Here is a 27,471-nt window from a genome sequence, read left to right on the forward strand (position 1 = left end):
AAGTTTGTGCCGTGCCACTCTGTCCCCACTGTATCGTCTGACAGTGCGCTTGACACACGGTGGCGTTTGCGCGGTTCCGCGATGGGGTCCCAGCCGGGCGCGAGCACAGCCGCGGGCATGCTCACTTCATCTCACATTGTGGTCTCGGCACCCCGCCTGTCAGCATGCACCATCGCTCCTGTCACAATACTGCTTACTGCTGTAATAGTATATTTCACAATACTTTAAGGATCTGAATGTGAAGTGACAGGACAAGTGCTTATCAGAGTAATGGCTGGAGAGTGCACGGGTGTCTCAGGTGGAGGAGGGAAGGTGCATTTGACTGAGACAGTGTGAGAACAGATCTGTCTGTGCACATCCTATTGTTCAGTAGTTTGCTGCGTGAGGGGGTGTAAAGGGATGTGACTGGGTGGTGTCTATGGAATAGAAAATCACAAGGCTTTTAGTAGTAAGTAAACTGTCATTTGTAAGTCACACTAACATTTAGGATTGAAATTGAGGTACTTCTGCTGCAAAAACATCACACAACACCCTCAATGTCAGTCTGTTACATTTTAGTAACAGAGCACAGGAGCTTTAATAGCATTTAGCATGTGGATAGAGAAAGCGCTTAGGTGGATGTCTCTCTGCACAGGCTACTTATTTAGAAATATTTAGTTCTGTGGATAATTCTTAAAGTGAATGACAGTGTTTGGACATGCATTTTAAATCAGGCTTGTAAGGGCCATTTACTCAATGTGTGTTTGATTTGGCCAAATAAACAAAGGAATTACATTGAATCAGACTTACCCTCTTCCTGAAGAAAGTATTCGGGCTACTTTGAAAATATATTTGATGAAAGAGCTGCAGGGTGACGTATTAATCTTTTTTAAACAGCAGCCCTAGGTGCCCTTTAAGCGATATTGCAGAATTTTATCCCTTGGCGATAGTTTAATATGCTGCTCCAGACATTTAACTGCGTTGGATGTGTTGCCAGTCCTGGAAGTTCCTGTTGTCTGGGCCCCTGAACATGATCTGCACAGGCTGCCTCCTGCAGCTCCACCAATAGCATGGGTGAGTGACCACCCCCTATCTCAAACATGGACCTACCTGTCATTGGGCCCTATTCATGAAGCATTAGCATTACAGTCAGCATTTTAGCATCTGTTTTCAGCCACAACTGACCAGGTCAATTACATGTGTTTCTTAAATAGTGTTCTTTACCTCGGAAGCTTAATAAGGATATTCACAATGTTTCACACAGTCCTCCATTAATTGCATTGACAAATGTTCAACAGTCCTGAACAGTAATGTACACGTCTAATTGTAGCTTCAAATGAAATGTCAGTTTTCTGTGAAAGCTTGATAGGTATTTAGACATGAGCCTTGGAGAGGATGCTGATGCTAGGTGGATGCACTAGGAGCACACCAAAGTCAAATTGATAAATGCTTTGTTTGACCAACTAAACACATTCCCAGAGCATTTTTGGTTCATAGAGTCACTGTAGGTGTCTGTAAAAGGAAATGCTGTTTATCTGAAGGTGGGCAATACTCAGTACGTAACACATTTAAGTGTAGAGATTATAGCATAGGAATCCTCCCATCACTGAAATGTTATCACAGTTAAAGAAAAGGTTGAAGGTTGTTTTAGATCAATAAAATAAACCTGGAATTAAATCCTTATATGAATAATTCTTCTGAAACTGAATCAATGCAGACACAACATTCCCCTGAGTTTGGCACAGGCTGGACAGAGGAGACATCTGCTTATTGAGCTGACACGCTGCTTTGAGGAGGGAATACTAAATCTTTATTAGTTCCAAACAAACGTCAAGTATTGATCTGTGAAATTAGAGAGGACACTCATTTTGGTTGTGTAACAACAAGAAAATGCATATTGTGCCGATTAATTAAGGAATTACAGAAAGGACTTTATCTTTTACCAGCAATCCCCATTGAGTAGACTGCTGAACTTTGACTAATGAATTTAACAGTACCACTATTTTCCAGTGGTGCAGCTGCATGACCAGGTACACTGCCAAGGCACGCTGTCCCTTCATCCTCTCCATTTAGGCCCCACAGTGCAGGAGGGAAAAACGCGTCCCACACGTGTTCCGTGGCGCGGAAGCATCCACTCCCGGTGTTACCTGGACAGATGCTGTCACCACGCTGGCCTTATGACACCTCAGCGTCTCTGAGACGCAGCGGCTCCTGCTCCGCTCTCCTGCCTCACTCAGCGCCCCTGACTCATTCATCACATGCTTCCATTTCACCGCTGTCATCATCCCTGTCAGCGCCATCACCGGTGCGCAGTTCAGCGTAGGGCTCTTAAGGGCTGCTGCGTCTGTAGCTTTTCACTCGAGCTGGGCATTGATCTTCTCATTTTGTTTTTTAGTTCTTTACAAAGCTGGAAACCTATTGAAGCTGTGGGCCCTCAAGGGCCATGTTGAGCCACCACAGTCCAGTGCTAAACTTGCTTGTGAACGCTACCTTTCTAGTCAAGAATATGGTCATTCCCTGATCCATTTCCACTGCAACCTAGGTTCTTCCCAGAAACCAGGACCTGCCTTTACTAGCCCCACGTCAGCTGGCCCAGTACGACAACTCAGGTGCAGAGAGAAGCCATCTCCCTGTCTCTATTTTCTAGCTTATGAGACAGGACTTGTGGGGTTTTTTGTTTTTGTTTTTTTTTTGTGTGGCAGCAGGATAAATTAGGTCCCTTCCACATCCCTGGATTTTTCTGTTAATCCAGCAAAGACCTTCACAAGCTTGTGGTCCACATTCAAGTAGCGTCCTTTTAGCCCGGATGGGTTTCACTGTTTATTCCCACCCAGTACGTCTCCCTAGCATGCCAGCAACACATTAAAGCAATGCTGATTTAATTGCTACTGCTAAGACATGGCCATTCAGTTCGCATCCAGTATAATGCTCAAAATGTTTAAATCAAAGGCTCCGAAAGCTGTATCAGTGAAATCTTTGCTTTCAGCAATTATTACTGTGTTGCAACTTTTGAATCACTGCTTGCAAAATGTTGTTAAATCTCTAGAATGTATTGGGCATGGATCTACAATTATTTTACTTCTGCCAGGGAAGGGGGGTCAAGAAAAAGTTTCTAGTGGGAAGAATGTGTCTTGTATATATCCGTTATGTAATGGGTAGACAAAATCATGGAAACACTAAAAGAAAAAAAAAAATCACATTTTGAAGTCCCTTAATCAAAATTAAAAAAAGAGTCTACATATGTGTTTCATATTAATGTCAATGCTAATTACCAACATGTTTCTAATATAAAAGACATTTTAAAATAAACGCCTAACTAAGTGAGTTTCTAAAGCAGCATGAGATATCTAACAGGTTTTAAAAGAGGTCAAATAGTTTGTTCCCAAATTCCACATGTGTCAGTCACAATTTATGTAAAGGCATAAATTACTCCAAAGGCTTATCTGCAAAACACAGTCTGCCAAACTGTGGAATATCCAGCTTTTTGTTGGTTTGTAATGCAGACGCCCTTTTTCAGTTTACACTGAAATGGGGAACAAAGGAGCCGGTGACCTTGCGGTGAACCGCGAAGGGTGTGTTGTCCAGTAGTCATCAATGAGGGGATGTGCAAATGCCCTCCGAGCTCATCATCAGAGAAGGCTTTCACCTCGGTGACACTGCTCAAAACACGTATGTGCATCTTGAAACTGTTATTAAAAATATAAGGGTTTTGTGGTGGATTTTTTGGACACGATTTTAGAAGCACTATGCCAGCCTTATTGAGGGTAATCTCAAAATTCAGCAGTTTCTTTTCTAAGGAGTGTGCACATTTGAAGTAAAGTGATATCGATGCCGGTGGTATTTTCAGTTTTCAGAGCACATCACTCAACCAAAGGAGTAACCGATCCCATGCCTCAGGTGCCATGTTGCTTGTAAAACCAAACATAGACGAGTCCTACAGGACCTTGTTTGTTATTGTCAGTGAGGTGATATCAAATTGTGCATCCGCAGATTATATCAAGTTACGAACTCTTGGAAATGTACACACTTTAACTTGATATGAGCATTCCTTTCTGGTCAACACTTCTTTCGCAAGATTGATGCACATCCTCACAGTACTCCGTTCTGGGAAAATTGTGCTTTATGCACAATTGGAAAATGAAAGAGAAAATGAGCATTTTTTCCTGTCATTTTTTTCAGGACTTCAGATTTTCTGATATGTATCGGTTTTAAATGGGATTCTCTTTCTATTTCAAATCTAGAACTGGCTTTTTGTGAAGAGTACTTATAGCTGTCTGTGAAGAAAATATTCAGAATGTACACTTTGTAACGTGGAACTCTGGAATAGGAATTGCTGCAAAATGAGAAATGACAGAGCACCCTCACACTCTACTATGTCTTACCTTTCAAAATGTGATGCACCTTAAGAGAGCTGGTTGTTGCAGTTTACCATACAACAGCCACTTAACATACAGTACATATGGGAGCTTGAAATGGGAATGTCAGTATTTAACAATGAACATCAGTTTTAGTTAGATATACCAAGAGCACATGAAATCAGGTGGCCTTACAAGACAATTTTCTTGATGTTAAAGCAAACACTTTGCCTGGGACTTAATTCTCACAAAACAATGCCAGTTGACATTGTTAATGCCCTGTTAATATCCTGAGAAATTCTCCCGCTTGGAAGAGTGTCCTGTGGTGATTGAGATGGAGTGTGAACATCGACGGGCCCGTGACCCGTTTTGTGAATGTGTGTTGTATTTTTTTGTGTGTGTGTGTGTGTGTGTGTGTGTGTGTGTGTGTGTTGTATGTTGGTAATTGACCAGCACAAGGTACCAGATGAATGCTTCCTATTCATGTAGTTTCACATTTTGTATTCTTTCTGTCTGCTTTAACACTCAGGGCAAAATGCAAAGGTCAGGTTTACACATTCCATATGTGCTGGACATACTGTCCAACATACTGTCATCTTTGCAAAGAGAGGGCCCGTTGGTAATCTGGCAGCAACTGCCTCCAAGACCCCTGGACTTATCTTAGTTTTCTGCTCTGCAGCTGTGAGTCCAGCAGTCTCATGGGTTTGACTCTGCGACAAGACACTGCTGTTGTACCCTTGAATGCCCAAATTATTGTATGTCAACTGTGGCAGGAAAAAAGAACTGTAATGCTGTACCACAGAGCATGCCGGATGGATTGGAAGTGCTGCACACAACGCTTACGGTAAATGAACAATGAAAAGTTGCAGAATAAGCTCTGGAAATATGAACGTGAACGTGGTCCGCACGGTGAAGATGACATACAGTCCGTTCTGTTCCCTTGGTTTCTGTAAATAGCAAGAAGTGAAAAAGAACACAATATAAAAATAAAGTCAAGAGCAGCAAAAGATTTTAAATAAAGATGTTTTGAGAGATTATGTATGACACTGACCTTTATTAAGCCACTATGATGCTGAAAATCTCAGGCACAGTACAACAAGAAATGGCTTCTACCTGCCCTCAGGCTTTGCGCACAGTATTCAGGGCATCACGCTCTAAACAAGAGCACACAGAAGCGTAATATCGGACTTTTTCTTTCGGACGCCAGCGCAGCGAAGTCAGGGTGTGATGTCATCACTCAGTGGTACACAGTGTTCCGTGTGTGCCCTACATTCGCTGGTTCAGTACATCACGTCTGCAGCCTCCAGACAGCCCTGCCCGTCCGTGTTGAAGATTACGAAACAAGCCACTGATGCTGTCTCGTCCACCGTGGCGCTGCGTTCGCGATCTAATGTACCGGCAAAGGTTTTGCACACACATGATTTGAGCCGCACCGTTCGAACAAGCCCGTCGACTGAGCTCCCTCAAGGTAGGGGATGGGGTGGCCTTTCAACGAGGCGACCTCCCTGTTGGCCCGTCGCATTTTCGGGAAACACCAAAGCGCCACGCCGCGTGACTCTCGCTCATCTGTCCGTCTCCCCAGCCACCATCTGTCACGCGTTCGGGCCAGCGGCAGACACCGGAGAGCATGGGTACAGTCGCGATGTTTTAGCGAGCAGAATCCTCGACAAAGGGACGGATCAGTGTGGCCCCCCCTCACCCCACCAGCTTTCACGCGATGTTTATTTACATGCAGCCCTCTTAATAAACACGCTCTATTTAGAAACAAACACAGGCTGCAAGGGGCGAGCCTCCAAACCGTCTACTCTGGTTCACCGCACGGCGGCAGCTCGGGTCTCGGCTCCAGCGTGCTTTCGCATCTGAACGCGCTGCCACAGCTGGGAGAAGCCAAGCAAAATGAGGTCAAGTGCCTCGCCTGTAGGCCCCCTGCAACCACCCCTTAGATGCCCACGTGACCAGGCTGTGGGGCTAACCCTGCCCCCCTCCCTGGCGCTAACACCACTCCCACCTCCCCTTTCTCCTTCCCAAATTATTAACATGTTTAAAACCTCAGTGAGAAATGTCATTGTTTCACGTTCAGTGAAACAATGACATTTTTTTCTGGCTGATTTTTCGAAGCATCGAAATATCTTGATACACTGGCAATTCATGATGGAGGCTACATGGTATTGTGTTCATTTAAAAAGTTTTTCTGCACAATTTAAAAATATGTCAAATCAACATGACGGCCTTGAAAAGGGAGCAAGCATTCAGCCTTTGAAGAAAAGGATTAAGAGCGACTAGGATTCATTTGTTATGGTAGCGTTTAACATCAGGCAAAAAAAAATTCTTTATTAAGGCATCACACCTCACATCCTGTGCTCATTTCACAGCTGCATCACTCACTGAGATGTGTTTGTGTGCCTCTGTGTTTTTGGCACATTACATGGTCTACTGCAGTCACCGCACAGTTAACTGAATAAGCTTGTCACCAAGTCCCTGGGGCTCCAACTGTTCCTATTCATGAAAACACAGCCATGAAATGCCATACGGCTGTTAGAGGAATTTTGCCCCTGGAATCAGGGATGTGTTGTCTGGTTTGCATGAGCTGTAGTAAACAGTGGCAAACATTCAGTTGCAAACAAACAAAGGATAGTTGCATTGACTCAATCACTGTGGAATGCTTTCCCTTAATCAGGACAGTGTTTTTTTTTTAAAAATAAAAAAAACAAAACAAAACAAAAAAAAAACACTGACACTTGACTACCTCACTGCATAACAAACTGGGAATATATTTCCATGGCAGTGTTAAATGTTTTAATATTTTGACCGTAACAGTCTTATGTTAACAGTCTTAACATAACAGTCATATGTATGATATGTTAAGAAAACCGTGTGATGTACATTCTGTTGTAAAGGAAAGAATCCGTGTTAAGAAAATGAATTTTTATGGCAGTCACCACATTGTAGGACATGATCAGATTGTATTTGTCCTGTGGATGCATTATGTTTCTGTATCATATGTTTTTACTTAGGAGGTGGAGGGGCACACATGAAAAATAATAACACGAAAGTGTCTTGGCTTTAACCAGTTTTGGAAAGTGACATCATCTGGGCCTGAAGCATTAATATGAGTCTAGTCCTTAGGGACCTGTCTTCCACATCTTTTCATCACTGGTGGACTACTTAAAGTGTAGTGTTCTTTCAGCCATCTGCAGTCTCACATTATGTAAGAGAAGCTAGGAATTACTGTCCAGATCAGTCATTGCACTGCTTCCATTGCTGTTCCTTATACATTTAAGTCCAGCGGCTGTTGCTGTTGGGGCCAAGAATGTAAATCTGCCCATTTCAAGTGCTCCATCTTTGTACAGTTGCATATTTCTTTCTAATCCTTTCAGGTGGTAGGTGCCAGTTAGCATTAATTCTTAGTTGGTGTTACGGTGCAGTTTGCAAGATGTCACCAAATTGGTATTAAGCTGGTTTTGAGCATATGCAGACTTGATCAGTAATGTGTATTATTTAGTGTAGAAACATTGTTTTTTTCTGAAATTGTTCTATTTCTTTTTTAGGGGGCAAGCACCAAAGTTGCAAAGCACTCTAATGTTTTTATTTTGCTACCTCACCCGTTCTTCGAATTCCTCTGCTAAAATAGTTTCAGAAAGTGTTTGAAATTGAGCAGAAGGCAGGGGCCTCATCAGATGTTTTCTAAATCATGTGAAATTATATTTATATGACATTATATTTGCTTCTAGAAACCATCCTTAAGTCAGTCAAAAGTTTTGGGGAGTAGGGAATGGTACATAATTTGAAGATACAGCATACCATGAACTAGGGCCTTTCTGCAAACACGTGAAATTCAGCTCACAAACTCATAAAAATGTGATTTATGCTACTTGAGATCTGTCTGTGCCCACTGCCAGTGAGACACCAGCTGTTAAGAGATGAGCCTGATTGACAGGTTCATGACAGTGCTCAGTGGTTTAGTCGGAGGCCATTTTCCACCATAGTCTGACAGAGATTACAACTTCCTGAAATACACATAACTGTATTTTAAATCAGGATGTTTGTTTTGTTGTGGTTTTGGAAGTGATGTACTCAAGTAAAATTTTTTGCAACCTTGTTTTTTTTTTTTTTTGCTTAAAAGGTAAATTTTGTCGAATTGACATAGAAGCCATGGGTGTATTTCAAATAAATGTTTCACCTTATTCACGGAGAGATCAGGATTCCATGTGATAGTAGGGGTTAACCCAATTTAAACTTTTAATATTTAATACAAATACAAACTGTATTATCTCAAATCATACGACAAGACAATACAAGGCCATACAAATTTGTTTACTCATTCATAACATTTAAAATAACTTCTGAAACACTTTGTAAAGACAATATACAGGTTTAAATTAATCATGGGGATGTCCCTACACATTTTTGAGATATGAGTCATGTTTGAAGTATCCTACAGTGCTCAAGCAAGCTCAAGTGTTGGCAGTTCTTGTTGTCATCTTAAAGGGACTATAAATATACTTCATTGAAAAATCTAGATGATGATATGTTTAAAAGTGCCAGCCCTTATGCAACCATGTGTATTAATCCCATTCCCTATTTATTTTTCAGACAAACTGAACTTTTGTAGGGATAAAAGAAAAAAAAACATTTGTTGGGCTCTGTTGTAAAATGAAGAGCACTGACAGGAGATTTCTTTTTTTTGTATGATATAGTTTGCTGTAACATTCATACGTATGAGGAACAATCAGTAGCTTTTTAGTCTTGAGTAGGTGAAGACGTGGGTTTTTGGAAGATGATTCTGAGCTTTCATTTTCAAAGAATAGATTTAACAAAAATAATTGAATGAATATAATTTTCTTTTTAGGTTTTTGAGCTCATGGTGAGTTACAATGAACATTTAAGATGATACGTGTTGAGGAAAACCCTCCACAGATTTGATATTTGCCCATGGGATATCAGGAAAGATGAAGAAGACAGATTGTTTCATGATTCTGTGACATGTGATCTGGTAATAAAAGTTTTAGAGATAGTTACCCTGTACCAATATCCCTTATATAAATCATCATTGAAGATGTGTCATGTAGCTTAAGTCGTGTTGCTGTACAGTGCTTGAGGAGAACTGAGGCTGATAAAGCTTAGAAATCACTAGAATAGGTCTTGTAGTTGTGATGGCAAAATTAGTTTGCTAAGAGTAATTTAACAGTTGCTTGTTTTTGGTTGTCGAAACTTTGTTGTACATTAAGAAAATTCTCACAGTGCATCTGACTTTCACTTTGTAGCCCCAAAACATTGGGTTTGGAAGTATGACATGTATGTACATCCAACACAACTGATGTTGTGACATAAAAATGTGAAACGGATTTTGCAAAAATTAATCTGCGTTAAGTTAATTTACAAATGCTCAACACATCATTTTCTATATGTGACAGATTTTTTTTTTCATCCAGCTGCTACCTTTCTATTATTAGACCTCATTGTTATAACAGTTACTTTTCTGAATACATGTGAACTGCATATTATTGGCATTTGAGATTAAGATTTAGATTAATATTGAATGTACTGTTAAACTGATTGAATGGGACTAAACGTTAATGTGAATATGGACTCATGTGATTGAGACCCAATACATTTATTTCATAGATGTGCAGAAAAGCAGGCATAATCCTGCCTGAGATGGTTGACCTTTGACTGTACCATATTTATGAAGAAACATGTTAATCTGATTGGAAACTGCATGTGATATAGACAGGACAGGACATTTTCAGGCCCCTGATTATCACATTAACATTAAAATTAACTGTTTGATTCTGTTGGTGCGGCAAACATAAGGTATCCTGTAGTTCTGAAGAGATACTCATTGCTTTTTTGGTAGGAAAGGTCTTCTGCATTGCACAGCTGAAGGCTCCTATAGATGATTTTAATTTAGGTTTAGGGAGACATCAAGAGAAGACATCAAGCAGTGACGATGTGTCACCCACAAATACAAATGTAAAAATAATAATGACAACAAACGCAATCTTAGAGGTCCAATTTAAATTGTATTCATAATTCAGATAAACCCTGCTGGGTGTGGTAGGTCAAAGAGCGGAAAACAATTCAGCATTTATCAGATATATATTATATTATGACAAAGTCAAGGACCAACTGAATAAATAATGACCATATATCATCAAACTGTTTGGCTCAATTTGCTGCAAAGGGAAATAGAATATCATCAAAAGCAAACACCAAACAATGAAAGCAGCATGTGTATGCTTGCACTGCATTACAGAGTACAAACTGCATAGCAAACTGCTTGTGTTCTCACTCAGATTTTTTTAGAGTCCCTAAATTCCAGTCCTGAATTGAGCAGCGGCTCTGCTGCCTTTGAGGTGTATTCATGCCAAATAATACTGTCTTGAGCCAATTATTCAGTGCGGCAGACATCCTCTTAACAATGTCTCTTGCGCTCTTTCAGTGAATGTTGTCCAAGCTTTGTAGTAACTCTCTGGCTTGACATAAAGTCATCCTCAGACCTGCTGGGATGCTGTCCACACTTGCGCCGTCAGGGACAGCACATGGGCTAACATTGTGGCGGCGCCTCTCAGGCGGTGCAGAATCAGTCCTTTGGTCGCGGCAGTGGGACAGACTGTTGAACACCGCAAGCAAGTGGTGCAGGCATCTTAAGTGACAGGCTCCAGTGGTGTGTTGTGACAGGCCGGCGGATCCGTAAGGTCCATGGAGGTGGGGGGGGGCCCGGCGTGGGAAGATCTCTCAGTGCTGCCGCATCAGCCGCAGCACTGGCACCGTCTCACTTTACTAAACCCGAGCCGCGAGCTGCTAATGACAGCATGGGCCCGCGGCCCAGCCGAACCACCACTTCCTTTTAAAGGCTCTGGTTTCCCCAACCACCTACCCCCCTCTTCAGTGGGGTCCCAGCCAGGTGCTCTTCAGTAGTCAGTCAATAAAGATTTTAGTTCACATGTCTAAAGATTTCTTGTTTTTTAATGCGCCACATCGGCAGACACCCGAGCTCGTCTGATCAATGGGTGTTTCAGAGGGCAATGACAACGGAATGCTGCAGTTTGCAAATCCCTTACGTGAAATATGACAAGCGTCTGCACCCACTCCATCAGAAATCAAACATTTCCACACCCCAGCAGTAGGGACCAGTGCAAGGAGTGGTGCAATGCTCACATAAGATTAAAAAGAGGAAAAAGGATGAGGCTCCTCGAAGTTTACCTCGTCCTTATAAAACCAGTCAGCAGTTAATGCAGAGTAATAGATCTCTTCCCTAGGGCCGGAAATAAAATGGCACCAACGAATTGAATGGGTAGTGCAGAATGTTTTGTCTTCTGTCCTGCAGACAACATTAAAAATTCAATTCCAGAGATGGTTTCATTTACCTCCAATGAGCTTGTTTCTTTTATCTTGATTGATCTGTTCTGTAAACATGCACAAGTGACCTTTATCTTCCTTTAGTGTGTTACAAGGTTTTCCATTTTTCTGGCGGGGGGGGGGCAGCGAGGTGGTCTCTTGACGGTTTTGTCCATTTTCTTTCTTTGCATGCCACTGGTTACATTTATGACTCCACAGTACATGTACGATTGTTAATTCTTTGCGATTAACCCCCCTAATTGGACATGTCTTATAATCATAAAAGATGTTTTACCCTCTTTGAAATAATTCAGTTTAATTACACTAATGTGATATAGTAATCAGTACACATACCACCACTGTTCCTTCTGAGCAGTGTACAGCAGCTTGTCTGTGATATATGCGACTTCAAAACTCCCAATGGCTGATGGCAAGTGCCAAATACATATGATTGTGTTAACAAAGGATTTTTCTAGTGGTTGTACAGCTGTCTTCAGTAAAATTGTCTGCAAACATCAGAAAACAATGCAGAAAGTCTAGGCTGCCTGATAGAAAAAAAATTGGCCAATTTGCCATTATACACACATTCAAATGCTACATCTTACTAACGAGGGAAAAATGGCATTGGGCTTCTTTGAGGGTGTTGTTTAACATTGTAAAGCTGAGTTCTATATGACAGTCAAAATGTTTACTGAAAAATCATTTTCACTACATAACTCAAAATGCTCAAGGTGTTGTCACTGCTGAGCTGATTTCAGAAGTACTATAGCTTTGTAAGTAACTTCTTACCTGCCTGTTTGAAACACTTCACATGAAACAAATACAGGCCTTACAGTCTTGCCACTGACATTATCATGATGTCTGTGGCAGTAGAGAAGAAAGTACATCACCATCACATGGCAAAAATTGTTTTGATCAAATCAAATTTCCAATCAAAAAATGTCCTCTGTTTTACCCTTTGTAAAGGCAAAAAAATCACATCCTCTTAACATTTTATTCTGTGTATTATGAAAACTATGTATTATCTTCATGGTTGACCATTCAACCATGGACTCTTGGACTCTTAAAGAATGTATGCGTCTGGCTTCACCATTATGAATCATGAGTTTGAACCGGTATTGTCAATCATATCCCCCCTGATTCACATGGTTCCTTAGATATAATAAGATCATGAGGTTGTTTTCCATGACTCCCTTCTGTGTATGGGTTTATGAGCTGTGTAGGACGTTATCTTTTGGAATGGAAGTTACAGGGCACCACATAACACTTCCATGTGATTGCTTGGGGCGGCACCTTGACCTTAGTTAATATAATCGTCCAACAATGGCTTTTGAGCTGCAGTAGAATGTGGAGGGACGTTTTGGTCAGTTTTGCCTTTCTAGGCCCAGCATGTGTCTTTACAGGGAAGAGGACAGACTGTCCGATTGGGTCCCTTTTCTCTGCCCCTGAGCTTTAAGACGTGTTTGCTGTTCAATCTAGCCCTTATGGATTGGCACAGTGGGTTGATTAAACATGTCAAAGTGACATGTGAAAACAAAGGTATACCTCGATGCAAATCTCAGTTAATCTGTTTTAAATCGTATCCAGCTTACGTAAAGCGGGTTTCCAGCCAAACCTGAAAGTGAAATTATCATTATGTGGTGTGCAACTGTGTAAATCCCACAGCACTTGTTCTGGATTCATGCAGCATGTATGTGTGCTGGATTGCGGAATATTTCTCTTTGTTGCAGTCTGAAACACTGGATAGGATCAACACAGGCAATAGTGTCCTATGTACAATGCTCATGTAATGCCTGTTTGCATGTACTGTAACATGCCATGGCTGTGCTTACAGTACATGCTTTAGTAATCTGCGCAAACAGGATGCAGTTTACTGGTTACTTAAAGAGGTGGATTGAGGCAGTTCAGCTAGGAGAGCTCTGTCTGTGTTTAACTACCGTCGAATTCAGTAGCAGTAGAGTTCATCCTTTAATTCTTACATTAAGCCGTTAACTTGGTTTGCTAAATTGCAATCTTATCATATTTTAGTAATTGCAGCAGCACATAGCCCATAAACTGTAGAATAGGCGGTGTGTCCTTTTTTAGATCACTATTGGCTTAAAGCTATTTATTTCTTAAAACCTGAGACTGAGAAAATGCAGTTTCAGGGGTAAGAGAATTCAACTGAAATTTATAGGATTCTTCAATAATCTCTTTCTGTAGTTTGTCTACAGAACGTGACTAATATGCATGAGCAGATGTATTTTTTTTTATTTTATTAGTTATTTCATAGTAGTCAAATGCCAGAATCATGTATAAGTTTTAGATTGAATTCAGCCCTAATGGTAGTTTGATTTTAAATAGATTGTATTGAGACTGAAGGCCCATAAATGTTACTTCCTTTTAGATGGTGTTGAAATGTTATGTAGCTAAATGATGAGGCTGAAGTTGTGAATGAAAGCAGTGGGGATTTATTAAATTCATATGCGTTTCATCCTCACAGTCCATCAGCACTAAGTGCTATCCCTGTGTTCATTTGCATGTGTGTACATGCATGTTTATGTGTGTGCTTTCTGTATTCCATAATCTGTCTAAATCCCACAAAATCTTAATCAGGGATTCTTCTCCAGTGTCCATGGGCACAACATACTTTGTTTAGTGAAAAACTATGAGGAAAATACTAAGTGCTGATTGCCTTACAGTTGGATTACAACTGGAAGCTTAGGTCAGATGGTCCACTGCAGCGCTACACATTGTGTGCCCCTGAACACCATCGTGATCAGCGGCACTGACTCCATTTCTCTACGCGCATCACTTTTGCAGCCCAGCCAGAGCCAAGGTGACTGTCCCATGGCAGAGATGCACGCTGGTGCCGGCGACTCCTCGGCGCTGCACTGGATTAAAGAACCCGGGGATGCGTCAGTTAGTCCATTAATTGTGCATCCTTGGCAATCCTTGCTGCTGCCAAAGCAGATCAAGTTGCTGCTTGCATTCAGCAAATCGGAGCACCCTGTACTGTTCCAACTGCAGAGGGGTTTTTATGTTTCAGAGACGGATTTTCACAGCAATCTCCTTAACTCCCTTTTAAAATTCCACTACCCAATTAATCGCCACATTTGGTATTGCGACCCAGCAGGACGGGGACATCGGCAATCACATTAAAGCAGTATGAGCTTCATGCAGCCAGGATAGATGTGACTTCTGTGGATTGCATCATGTGCAAGGAAACACAGTCTTGACGCCCCTTGATGATATTTGAAATTATGTGAATATAAAACAAATATATTTCTTTTTTTGCTAATATCATTGCTTTTTACATGTCATCTCTGGTATTTTGTGGAAGTTCACATTTCAATCTACAGTGAACATTTCTGTAGAAGATCTATGCTGCCTTACACGTTCTGTGTTTATTTCTCTTATTGATTGAGTCCATGGCTTGTTCATGAGTGTAGCACTATGCAACATCAGAATTGCCAATACAAAGTAAGCACATCTGCTTCCTGTATGTTGTTATGTTTGAGAAAAGATTGCTTTGCTCTTTTATGTTGCATGTGTGACTATTATTCAGACAATAAGATGTTTTTATCAGACCCACACTGTGTGCAGTGGCGTGAAAAACTATTTGACCCCTTCCTGATTTCCTCTTTTATTGCATGTTTATCTCACTGAATGGTTTCATATCATCAAATAAAATTTAATATTAGACAAGGGAAACCTGACAAAACATGCTTTTAAAAGGATTATTTCATTCATTTAATAGAAAATGTCACGAATTACCCACATTGCCTTTGTGAAAAAGTACTTGCCTCCTTAGTTTTGAAACAAAGAAATCAACAAAATTTTAGCTGATTATTAGATTCAGGTGACTGAACAGTCAGACTTGATTGCAATTAGTTCTGTTGAGTTTAAATGGCATATATATTGAACCTTACCATCAGAGAGAAGTAGTCACCACAAAGCTTCTATAGGCACATGATGCTACAATCAAAGGGAATTCCAGAACAGCTAAGTCTGGAAAGGGTTACAAAGCCATTTCTAAGGTTCTTGGACTCCACTGAACCACAATGCAAGCCATTATCTCCAAATGAACACTACTTGGAGTAGTGTTGAATATTCCCAGGAGTGGCCAACCTGCCAAAATTTCTCCAAGGGCAGAGTTATACTTCATCCAGGAAGTCTCAAACTATCCCAAAAAAACTTCCAAAGAACTGCAGGCCTAAGAAAGAGACTGTGCAAAAATGGGCTTCATGGAAGAGTCACAAGGCAAAAACCACTGCTCACCAAGAAAAACATTAAAGCTTGTCTCACATTTTCTAAAAAGCACCTGGATGATCCCCAAGAATTTTGGGATAATATTCTACAGACATATGAGCCACAAGTGGAACTTTTTGGAGGGTGCAAGTCTTTCTGTGTCTGGACTAACGTGAATACAGCGTTCCACTGTAATAACATCATGCGTACAGTGAAACATGGTAGTGGCGGTGTGATGGTATGGGGATGTTTTGCTGCCATGGACCTGGGCAACTCGCTGTCATTGAAGGAAGCATGAATTCTGCTATGTACCAGACAATTCTTAAGGAGAATGTCCCATAATCTGTGCATGAGCTGAAGCTAAAGCGTAACTGGGTGATGCAGCAGGACAAGGATCCAAAACACAGAATTCCTCATCTGAATGGCTAAAAAGAAGCAAAATTAGTTTTGGAGTGGCCTAGTCAAAGTCCTGACTTGAGTCTAATAGTGATGATGTGGCAGGACCTGAAAAGAGCAGTTTATGCTTGAAGACCTACCAATCTGTTAAAGTAGTTAAAGCAGTTCTGCAAAGAAGAGTGGGCCTAGATTCCTCCACAGAGATCTGCAAGGCTCAAATCAAATTATAAGAAGGATTTAGCTGCAGTTATTGCCACTAAGGGTGGTCCAACCAGATATTAGGTTTAAGGGGGCATTTACTTTTTCACAGGGGTGATACGGGTGTTTAACTATTTTCTGAAGGAACAAAATAATCATTAAAATGCTGCGTTTTGTGTTTACTCAGGTTCCCTTTGTTCCCATTTTGTTTGAAAATCTGAAGCCATTCAGTGCTCCATGTAGGCAATAATAGAATATGCGAATGGGCATATGTATGTATACGTACGTACACAGAATTAAGCAGTTCAGGCAATCAACACATTTATAGATCAGAACAATCAGTACAATCCAAAATTGTTATTATACATATCATATCACCTATATCCACCATATATATATATTTTTTTTGTTTCCTCTTCTTTAAATATTACATACATAGCTTTATATTAGGCTATATTAGGCCTGTATTCTTTATGAGGGCTGTATTTAACATTTCGTCCACTTGCTAAAGCAACCTTGCCCAAGAACTGGCAGTACCAAACCTTCAGTCTTCTTGTTGCAAGGCCCAATTCTTTAACCACTGTGGCACAATAGCACTATACACACTGTGCATAGCCTGGGTTTGCTGCAGAACTAAAGCAATGTGACAGAGAAGAAAGAGGGTAGAGGTGGCCCGGCTCATGAAATTATCATCCTATATGCTCAGCTGTCTCACTTTCTATATGGGGTTACCATAACAACACATTAGATTCAGGACAGTGGTTGCATCTCTGCCATATCAAGGAGTGTATATGTAAAGGGAAATATTTCAGCCAGTTCAACTCCTACAGTTATTCTTGCTTTTGTGTTTTGAAATGAATACATTCATTTTAATGCATAAGTGCATACAATTATTCAAGTGATTTATGTATTCAAATAGCCTATAATTAAAGATATAAAGTGTATCACTTAACTAGAATCTTTGGCAGGACTGTTGGTACATTTGTGGATGTTAGTCAGAAATTCTAGGAGACACACTAAGGTATTAGTTGGACTATGAAATCATAGTCATTACAAAGCAAACCAAATCAAACTGCAAGTTGGAGAGCAGTTGCACACATGTTTGCATATAGTTTCACATAGTTTAAACATGTTGCTTTGTTAAATGTAATAAAAGACAAGTACCTACGAGAGTGGACTAATGTAGCTTACCTTTCACACAGTGAACTAAGCATAACCTACATGTAATTCCTGCCAAAGCACGTCAGTAGCAGCGCACACAAAAATTGAAAGGAGGCATTTTTCCTTGTGACAGAGAGGATCCAGTTGTCCCTAGAACCATTGAACCTCTTGCACACAAGGTTCACTGTCCTTCTACTGTCATAGAACCTCAGAGGAATATCCCTTACTGTGTGATCCTCATCCTACTGGAGGGACACACTTTCCATGGGAGGCCTAGAAATGGAAAGTGTACCACACACACACACACATGTTGGTCACTCTGTACACAGTACACAGTCTCTACACAGTAAAAGATTCCCCTGGCTGGAATCAGATTTCATGGTGTCTGAGAGCCGCCCAGCCATGAATCCCCCTGAGTCCCTGTAATAGCAGAGAGTGGACCCCGACAGGTGATACCCAACTGCTGCCAGCCAGACATCATGGAGGGGGGTCTCAGAAATTTCCGCTACAGTGAATGGCACAGTCAGATAATGTAAACAAGAGCTGAGGATGCACTCAGTGAAGGGCTGTTCCAGGCCCCATGACTTTCAGCTTATTTTATTTATTTATTGTTTGTGCACTCAGTTTTTTTAACAGATAGGCTAGGAGCCCTGTGTAGTGGAGAAACCTGCTGATGGAAATGGAAGTGTATTTTTGTTTTTTGCTTTTTTCTAAAGGACATGAACAAATCAAGCCATGAACGACTAGTGTATTTACTGTGTTGTTTTACTACGCATTTTAGCCTTGACGGCGTAGAGCTGCCTCACCATTTTTGATATCTTCAGGTAAGGCTCTGAATTTGTGGTGCTGATTATGTTCTACGGCAGTATGGTGAGGAAAGCATTCCTTGATCTGTCATATTTCTTCTCTTCAGCTTGATCACCTGCCTGGTCAGCTCCTGAATGACGATGAAGAAACCTGGCCTGGTCTACTCCTTTGGGTAAGTTTGGTCTCCTTATTCAGTGAACGTCCAAAATCAGCAATCTCCAGAGATAATTCAGTGGCCCTTAGTTGCATATGGGGTCAGATGGAATTCTGAATCAAAGTCCTAATGTCATACTCCACCATGCCTGCAATAAGGCTCATACACAAAGACATACAAAATGGCCTCAGACTGTCAGCATCAGGGTGATGTACTCCAATGCACCTTATAAACAAATTGCATTTGATTTTCGTATGTGTTTCCTTGCTGCATCTGAAGACTTAGGAAGCAATGAGTCAACTACCCGCGCATTTGGGGGCTGACAGAGAGAGGCTCACGCCATGTGTTTTAGAGTGGCGGGGGTGGAGGCATGGTTATACGTCAGCACTATTGTGACCAGGGCGCTTCACCACACTGGCACAGCTCCAGCTCTCTGTTGGTGGTACGGATTTCCAAGGATAGAGTGTCTCTATTTGCCCGCCACTCTTGACCCAGAGGTGTTGAGGAGCAATGATTTCGACCAAAGCGGCTTTTCGGCTCGAGTTTGCCCTAACGTGCTTACTGGGCCAGCACAATGGGTCAACCGCATGCTTCTCATACACATACACCGTCCAGATTATGTCCTGTACAGACAATCGTTTAAAAAGGTTGTCAGTCACGCTTTAGTAATAGGGCAACTTCAACTTCAATATTTAGATGGGATGTTTTTTTTCTCTCATTTTTTTTAGACTGTCATGTAACACTGATCTGTAGAGTAGGAGGTCTTCCATTTTCCGGGTAATGGATTAAGAGTGACTTTTGTTTGAACCAGGATAGTGAGAGGGAACGCATTAAGCTCTCTGTGGGAACATTCTCAAGCCTTTGTTTTTAAAACGTGTGTTCGGAGACATCCCAAATGGCTTTTATTGGACTAGTAAACATGGAATGAACCACGAACATCTTAGTGTTTGTCTGTTTGATGGAACAACATATTTTGCCCTAACAGAGGTTTTCTGTTGTGCAGCAGGAGTTGACAGACCTCTTCCTGGACCACTGTAATCTGTCAAATTTCTTAAAAGATCAAACACCCTGAGCCAGAAGCTGTTTGGTTTGATTAAGCTTGATAATCATAGATCCAATCAAGTAATTAAGGGTTTGTGCTGGACAAAATCCATATGGCCCTGTAGCTTTTTGGGAGGCCGTAGACTTCCATACAGATACACAGACAAAAAAATAAATTATTAGTAGGATTACAGGTGTATGTAAAAAATCTTTCAGTTCAAGTTCAGCTTCATGGATGTTTTTAGTTTCATCAGCCATAAATTTAAAAAATTATTTTAAAAATTACGAGACCTGAAAGTGTTTAAGCAATAAAAAAAAAGATGAGGAGTGTGTGTGTGTATGTGTGTGTGTATGTATATATGAAAGCATCATTCGCATGTAGTAGTCAATGATAGTTGTTTTGTATTTCAAACTTGAAAAGCAAGTTAATCTGATGTACATTAAGTAAAATACAGTTAAATATCTTACCAGAATCATGCATGCTCCTTTGATAATTAACAGTGCCAAAAGGTAGAAAATAATTTTTCATAATTGTATCAGTGCATCTTCTACATTTTAGCCCTTGTTGCTTATTTTCTAATCAATTTTTACAAACATAAGAATAGTTCAAATGAATTTGTTAAATGCTTAGGTTTGTTTTACAGGGTTGTATGTGTTTATTTGATATGTTGCAGGTACATAGATTTCATGTAATTTATGTCTGATATTTGTGCTCCAGGTCTGAGCGATTTGAAATTCTGGCTGTCTTTGCCTTCTGTACTGGCCCAGCTTGAGGTAGTGCATTCTCTCTTCCCCGCGTCTTAATTTTTAATCTTTCAAAAAGGCCCATCTCCAAGCATGAGACATATTTCAGGGCAGAGGGACCGTCACTAGAGTGTCCTGTCACAGTAGTCAGGGGTGTGATGGAGAGGGGTTTACCTCTTGGTCACTTCACAGCAAGGGGGGCAGGGATCAGGGGGCTGCCTGTGAATGTCATGCCACTTTGCAGTAGGTACTATCTTAAAAAAGACAGTTCCATGCAGGCCTGACAGCAGCAAGCCCCACCCTGGCAGGGCAAGGACAGAATTAGACTGACAAACTCCAGTGGGTGGAGCTTCAATATTAAATTAGCCTAGCACCTTCTGCACGAGTCACATGCTTTCTTTAAAGCATGACTTCCATTTAGAAAGGGATGTAAAGCCGAGGAAAATTTTGATTGAATCCACTGGGTGACCACCAAACCCGTTTTGAAACTGAATGAGAGCTTCTGTTTCCTTTAAAAAAAAAAAACTACAGCATTTTGCTCTGTACTTAGAAGGGGTTGCATGATTTATTCAATATGAGTGGTCATTACCCGCCACCCTCCATGCCGCGATTAGCACCCAGCATGTCCCGTCAGGGTAAATATGTGTCAGCTAGGGACAGTCCTTCTCTGTGCTCATCTTACCCAGACATGACCTTTTGGAGCTCCTAGTCCAGGCCTTCAGCGCTTACAATACACATTTCACTGTTTGTCCACATATTTCTAAATAAAGTTTTGTGACGATTTTGTAAAATGAGCTTGATGGTATGTGGGACTGATGCTGTACTAATCAACTGATGTTGTCTTTCCAGTGTAGAGTGCTTTATGGAGCACCCAGAGATCCATATGTGAGTGTACGCCACTTACACAGTGTGGATTACCTGTGGATTACCTATTTATGATACTCAGTGGCTGATTCCATATTTACAGTCAGATCCAACATATGGCTTTACCTTTAAAAACAGGTCTTTAGTAAAGCTATTATAACAGAACTGCAGTCACATCAGAATTGTATTTTTTTTTGTTACACTGGCTTTGGTATCAGCCTAGCTCATACTCTTTCATGGGGTTATGGGGTGGAGTTGAGTTCACTTTCCTTGCCAACATTGAGGAAGCACTCACCTTCATCTACATGGCTGAGATCTTCACGGATTTGATAGATGTACTTGATAGAAATACTCCATAACCACGAAGATGTATTAAATAATCAACATTTTATTTATATTAGGGTGGTACCTGGGAATCTGTTTCCCCACATGAAGATCAGTATTTTGTACTGCACATACTGTTGGTCTCCTTATGTGACTCTTCTAATTACTTTTCTCTGTCTCACACAGGTTGGATTGAGTTACATTCTACAAAGTTTCTGCACCCACCCAGAGTTTTTTCTGCCCCTGCAGGCACTACTGAAATAGGCAGGTATTACTGCTGAAGTGTTTTCTGCAATACCATATGTCACCACCAGAGGTCTATTTTTGTTTTTGTCTCCTTAACATTCAAGTACTGTAAGTTATATCTTGCCCTTGCTATTGACGTGTCTTGAGAGAGCCTCATTAATGCTCTAAGATTACAGGTCACAATGAAGCCTAACACTCAAGCATAAAGACAAAACAGCTGACCCTCAACTATTCACAAGTGAAATTTGGGAGCGCACATTTTTATGCAGCAGAAAAAAGGGGTTCGTGAGGTCCCCTGCATTTAACATTTGTGAATATCAATATCTGTTGGAAAGCCTCTGCCCTAGATTCCTCATTTAGCACTTCTCCATCACTGCCATTGATTTAGAGGAAGTCAATAATGCAGTACAGTTACATCAAACTATGCTTCGTCACCCACTCCATTATGTCAGGCCTAACATATTTAATGAAGCAGCATCCCAGTGTGCATTGTAGTACTGACCTGCATGTGCAGTCTTGAACAACAGACACAGATGAGAAGCTGAGCAGGTTGTGGGGTTTAGTAAACCCTTAGTCACAAAAGATGAATCTGAAGAGCCATGGTGGATGGAAGCCCCACTCCTTTTTTCCTCAAGCCCCACCCCCTTTCCCCTTCCTCCATCTTTGCCCCTCCCTCCATGCCTGTAGCCTTCTAGGCACAGCCCATAATTCCTAGGTAGTCCCAGTGCTGCACTGATGCAGAGGTCTGGCAGACAGGACATAGATTACTGTAGATTAACAGCTGCTCAGGGCTGAAACGCAATTTGAGGGATGAGAGCTAAACCCATGAGAATGAAGCTAGTCATTCAGAAAGCCCAAATGTGTTGCCGCCGTTTAGCAGATTGATCCGTATCAGCTGTGTTTACTTCAGACGCAGACAGGATATTGGTGAGGTTTACTCGCCGGGACAAGCTGTTGTTTTCCCACACTGTTCCCTGTTGATGATTAAACATTCGTCTCCATCCTTCCAGGGTCTGCATCTTCCAATCTGCAGCACAGCATTACACAACTGGCCAACACACAGGGGAACTGCAGAAAGCCTTTGCAGTTGAATGCCCAACTAACTGGCTCAAAGGGACAATAAGCAATCATGCCACTCAAAATCATTTGCAGTGAAGAGATCCAATTTTTCTGTCTTTATGTACCAATTTGTCCGTCTGTAAAGAGGATGATTTATGATGAGCCATAGACAAAACCTCAACACAACAGTACTCCTGGGTACAGGCAAACCCTGAGAGAATTTCATTCAAACTATAAAACACCAAGGGTCTTAATGTATAATATCTTAAAAAACCATCGCTTGATTTTTGACATAACCTCTGATGACTTGAACATGGGGCTATATCACTGTATACAAAAGAGCTGAATCATTGTTCTAGTTTATTATACTTGTTTTGCAGTTAATCCAGAGACTCTGAAAGCCTGATCATTAGGTCATTGTCACACAAACTAATTGGCTTTGAGCTGTTAGGCAATTAACTGCTTTGGAGCTATGCAGTGCTGGATTAGCAAAGCGACTGTTGGCCAGCTCCTGACAAATAATTAATCTGCCAGGTGGACATTCAGGGGTCAAAGAATATTTAGCATTACAGTTTGTTTCATTTTGCTGTTTTGCATGAATTGGTGCTGAATTCACTTGGCCTTCGTAAGAGGTTTTCCAAGGGTGAGCCTCTCTGAAACACTGCCCCTCGTCCTCTGACTTCAGAGACTGCAACAGAGAAGCTGCATACGCCTTAATATGAAAACACATGGTCTCTTGAACTGTATCACAAAAATGAATTCCTACAATTATTATATATTTGTGGAAAGCATGTAGTCTTTATGTAAACTGTACAGGCGATGTCCCACTACAAGCAGTTGATCAAGTTGATACAAGCAGGTGCCTTTTTTCTTTTTCTGATAATAACCAAAATTGAGTCTCCTGAGTTACTAGACAGTAAAAGCTATTGTTTCAATAACAGGCTGTGCTCTATAGCCAGTGCTTGCCGACAGTAACCAGGAGCCCGCATGAGTAGAATCTGCTTCATTCCACCAGGAATGGTAGGTTGTGTGTTCCCCTATCACTGTACATATCCTAACATTGACTTCCTCTCATGGTGTTGTTGAGGGCATGGCAGTGCTGGAGCAGCCCTGCCCTGTCAAGGGTTATCTGACTATGTGGCACTTCAGGGTCCATGCATTGGCCTTTTCCAGCTTTCATCCCAAACTCCTTTGGTGGCCTTCAAAAAACAACACTGCGTACTGAAAGGGAACTTTCAATATTGGATGGCACATATGTTATCTGCTAAGTTACGCATTGGCCTTTTGGCTTGTATAGCACCAGAAGGGGATTCCTACTGAAATAACCACAAAGACATTGAGGTCTGACGCATTATAAGCATTTACCCCTGTATTTAGGTCTTTATTTAGGTCCAAATTAGTCTTTAGTCTTTATTTAGTCTTTATCAGTCTTTATTTAGGTCCAAATTAATGACGTAGCGAACTAGCTACATTGTGTACCATGCTGTCAAACAGAAACTAGTAACAGAAAAAATAGTATTTGCTATTATTGAATAGGTATCATTGTAATCCATGTTGTACAACATGTATTACAATGATACCAGTTGGGTTACATTTCTTGCTACAGGTTGTGGTTTTTACCCTACACATACAGTAAATTGTGTTTATATGCAGCCACCTCAAGAGAAGAAGTTACTTCTATTTCCAATGATAATTATAGAATGCAAGAGGTCTGAAAAAGACACGTTGGAACGTGTCATCACACCGATACAACCATTGTTAGCTATTTGCAGTTGTGATGGGTGTCATGCCAAGAAAGTAAGAGTTAAATAGAGACACAAGGTGTCATATCCGCCCTGTGCCTCTGGGTTGTCATACAGAGTGACACCATAGGATAGGCATAGTACAGAGAAGGATAATACAGCCTATTAGCTTTGTCTTTATATATTTTGTATATTGTATTTATAATTATGTAAATATTTGTAAGTATATTCTGTGTTCTTTATATTGCAGGGTCGAAACACAAGCACACGCGTGCACACACACACACACACACACACACACACACACACAGAATAAGAGGTTAGTGATGCATTACATAACTGTGATCCAGACAGCTTTGCCTCTGGGGGCTCAGATAGAAAGATCATGAATAAAGGACTCAATAGAAATAGGTTAAATCTTTTACAGCAGCTCCAGTAATGTAGGTCTTCCCAGCTGCATTATGATACAAGAAGAAGGCAAGGGATTCTATCCAAAATGGCAAATGCCTAAAATAAGAAATGGATTTATTTATTTATTTCTGTATTTATTTATAGGCCATTCCAAATTTTTCTTTCCTACGTTTTTAATCCTCCACAGTTTTTTGAGCTTTCTTAAAGATTTTCCAGATCCCAGGTGTTGGTGTCCTTTCTACAAATGACACGAAACTTCACAGTTTTTTTTTTTTTGAATATGCAATAATTCAAAAGGAGAATATTACAAAAAATCAATCAATTCCCAGTCAAACCTCAATCCACACTGGGGCCGATTCAGACCTGAGAAACACATATGTAAACTCTGTGTTACCACTAAGAATGTGGTTTAAGCTCCTGGGTAGGAGATGTGCATTTCAGGTGGAGTTTGCCCAAAATTAGGGTGTGTCACTCAAAATGATACACCTTAAAAGTATGTCATTATTTCCGAGATACACATATTCTGATATGACACTTAAGTCTGTTTTCTCTCTGCAACCCTTCCCCACAGGAAAGGGTTGAATAAATTGTGTAACACAGTGGCCATTGTGTGTAACAACAACGTTGTTGGTAATCAGACAGGCAAAGTACAGTGAAAATAAGTGTAGTCAATTACACATTTGAATAAATTAACTCCAATTGATAACCCTGCATAATTATTCCAGCAATGAAATGTTGAATGTTTACTTTCTTTACGGCTTGATCTTCTCTCTGTTGTTTGAAAGGAGGAGAGGTTGAGGATGTGGCATCTCAAGACCTCGTTTGGAAGGTATGGTGTTGTCAAACAAACTATAGTTGGCACTTTTGGCTAGACAAAATGGAAATTTATGATGCTGGCTCTTTGCCAAAGACCTGGAAACTTCATAAATTGTTACTGCCATCCCAGTTATAATGAAAATAACCGGTGATTCTGCCACATGGTTACACACTGTTGGAATCTTACAACCAAGAGTACTCAAAAATGGTGGCAATATCTTATGTAGCCAATACATTATGCACTGGTTCAGCAACACTTTCCTACTTTGGTGTCCATGGTCTCATTATACTGTAGATACGACCTACATCATGTCTTGCAAGCATTTAAATGTTAGAACCTTTTTAATGTTCATGATATGGTCATGTAGGACCATAGTTGTGAAGGAAGGATAGATGTACCCTTCTGTGAATACAGTCAACTCATCTGAAACTGCAGTAACTAGCTAACTAGAAAATCCAAATAGGTATTAATTTTATTTTAATACGTCACATTTTAACACTGTGGTGTTTGAAAGGGGCAGCACCATGTCACTATACTTGAAATAGTTATAAAAACCTTAGTATAAAATGAGATATAAATGGTATAAAAGCTACGAGGAAAGACTCAAGTTACTCAACCTATTTAGACTTAGTGAGAGGAGGCTTAGGGGTGAATTAATTGAGGTTTTTAAATTTATAAAAGGGCTCAATAAGGTTAACTATAATAGATTTTTTAGGGTGAGTTCAGTCTGTAGAACAGGAGGACATAAATGGAAACTAGTTAAGAGTAAGTTCCGCACTGATATAAGGAAATATTATTTTACACAAAGAGTTATCAATACATGGAATAGGTTGCCAGGTCATGTAGTTGAGGCAGAGACCCTTGCTGTGTTCAAGTCTAGACTTGATGCAGTTTTGGATACTCTTTAATTAAGAAATGGCGAGCTTAGTTGGGCCTAATGGCCTGTTCTCATCATAAAATGTTCTTATGTTCTTATGGTTGCTAGTTAGTTGGCTAGCTAGCTCAGCTGCAGTAACTGAACTTGATGTCTACGCACACTGAAGAACAGGACCATATAATATGAATAAATACAATTGCTAACATTTGCTGTATGACCTGTACACATCTTGCCCCTGTTTGCCCACTATATGCACTTTTGTACGTCGCTTTGGATAAAAGTGTCTCTTAAATGAACAAATGTAAACGCAAATATCTAACAGCTCATGGTGCCATGAGAGAGCTGACAAAATTGTCCCAGAACAGACAGCATTTAGGACCACTTCGCAAGCTAGCTACTCTTAACCACTCACTATTTCAGACAATGGACAACCTCCTCTCAGTGCCCAGGGGCTTCAGACAGTTCTTGTGTGGGATGCTATGGCACACAGATACTTCCCCTACAATCAGCTCAACTAACTAATGAATAATGTGGAAGAAAACTGTGAACTAGGGTGGTGGTTTTCTTTATTCATAAAAAATTTTATAGCCTACTGACATTTTTAATTTTCTTAATGTTACACTGAAGTATTGAAAATGCTGATCTCTGCTCCAGAATTATTTTCTCAGTGGTGTCTTCTGAACTTTCATAATTAAAATGAGTGTCTTGCAACTACATTCATGCAA

The 27,471-nt window shown here is 40.6% G+C and overlaps 1 pseudogene; it reads left to right on the top strand.

The window, feature by feature from the left end:
• Window positions 1–5,219: 5,219 nt before the first annotated feature.
• LOC118795170 overlaps window positions 5,220–27,471 on the top strand; it is a 30,852-nt pseudogene continuing 8,600 nt past the window's right edge.

This window comes from Megalops cyprinoides, chromosome 1 (genome assembly GCF_013368585.1).
Source record: "Megalops cyprinoides isolate fMegCyp1 chromosome 1, fMegCyp1.pri, whole genome shotgun sequence".
NCBI lineage: Eukaryota > Metazoa > Chordata > Actinopteri > Elopiformes > Megalopidae > Megalops > Megalops cyprinoides.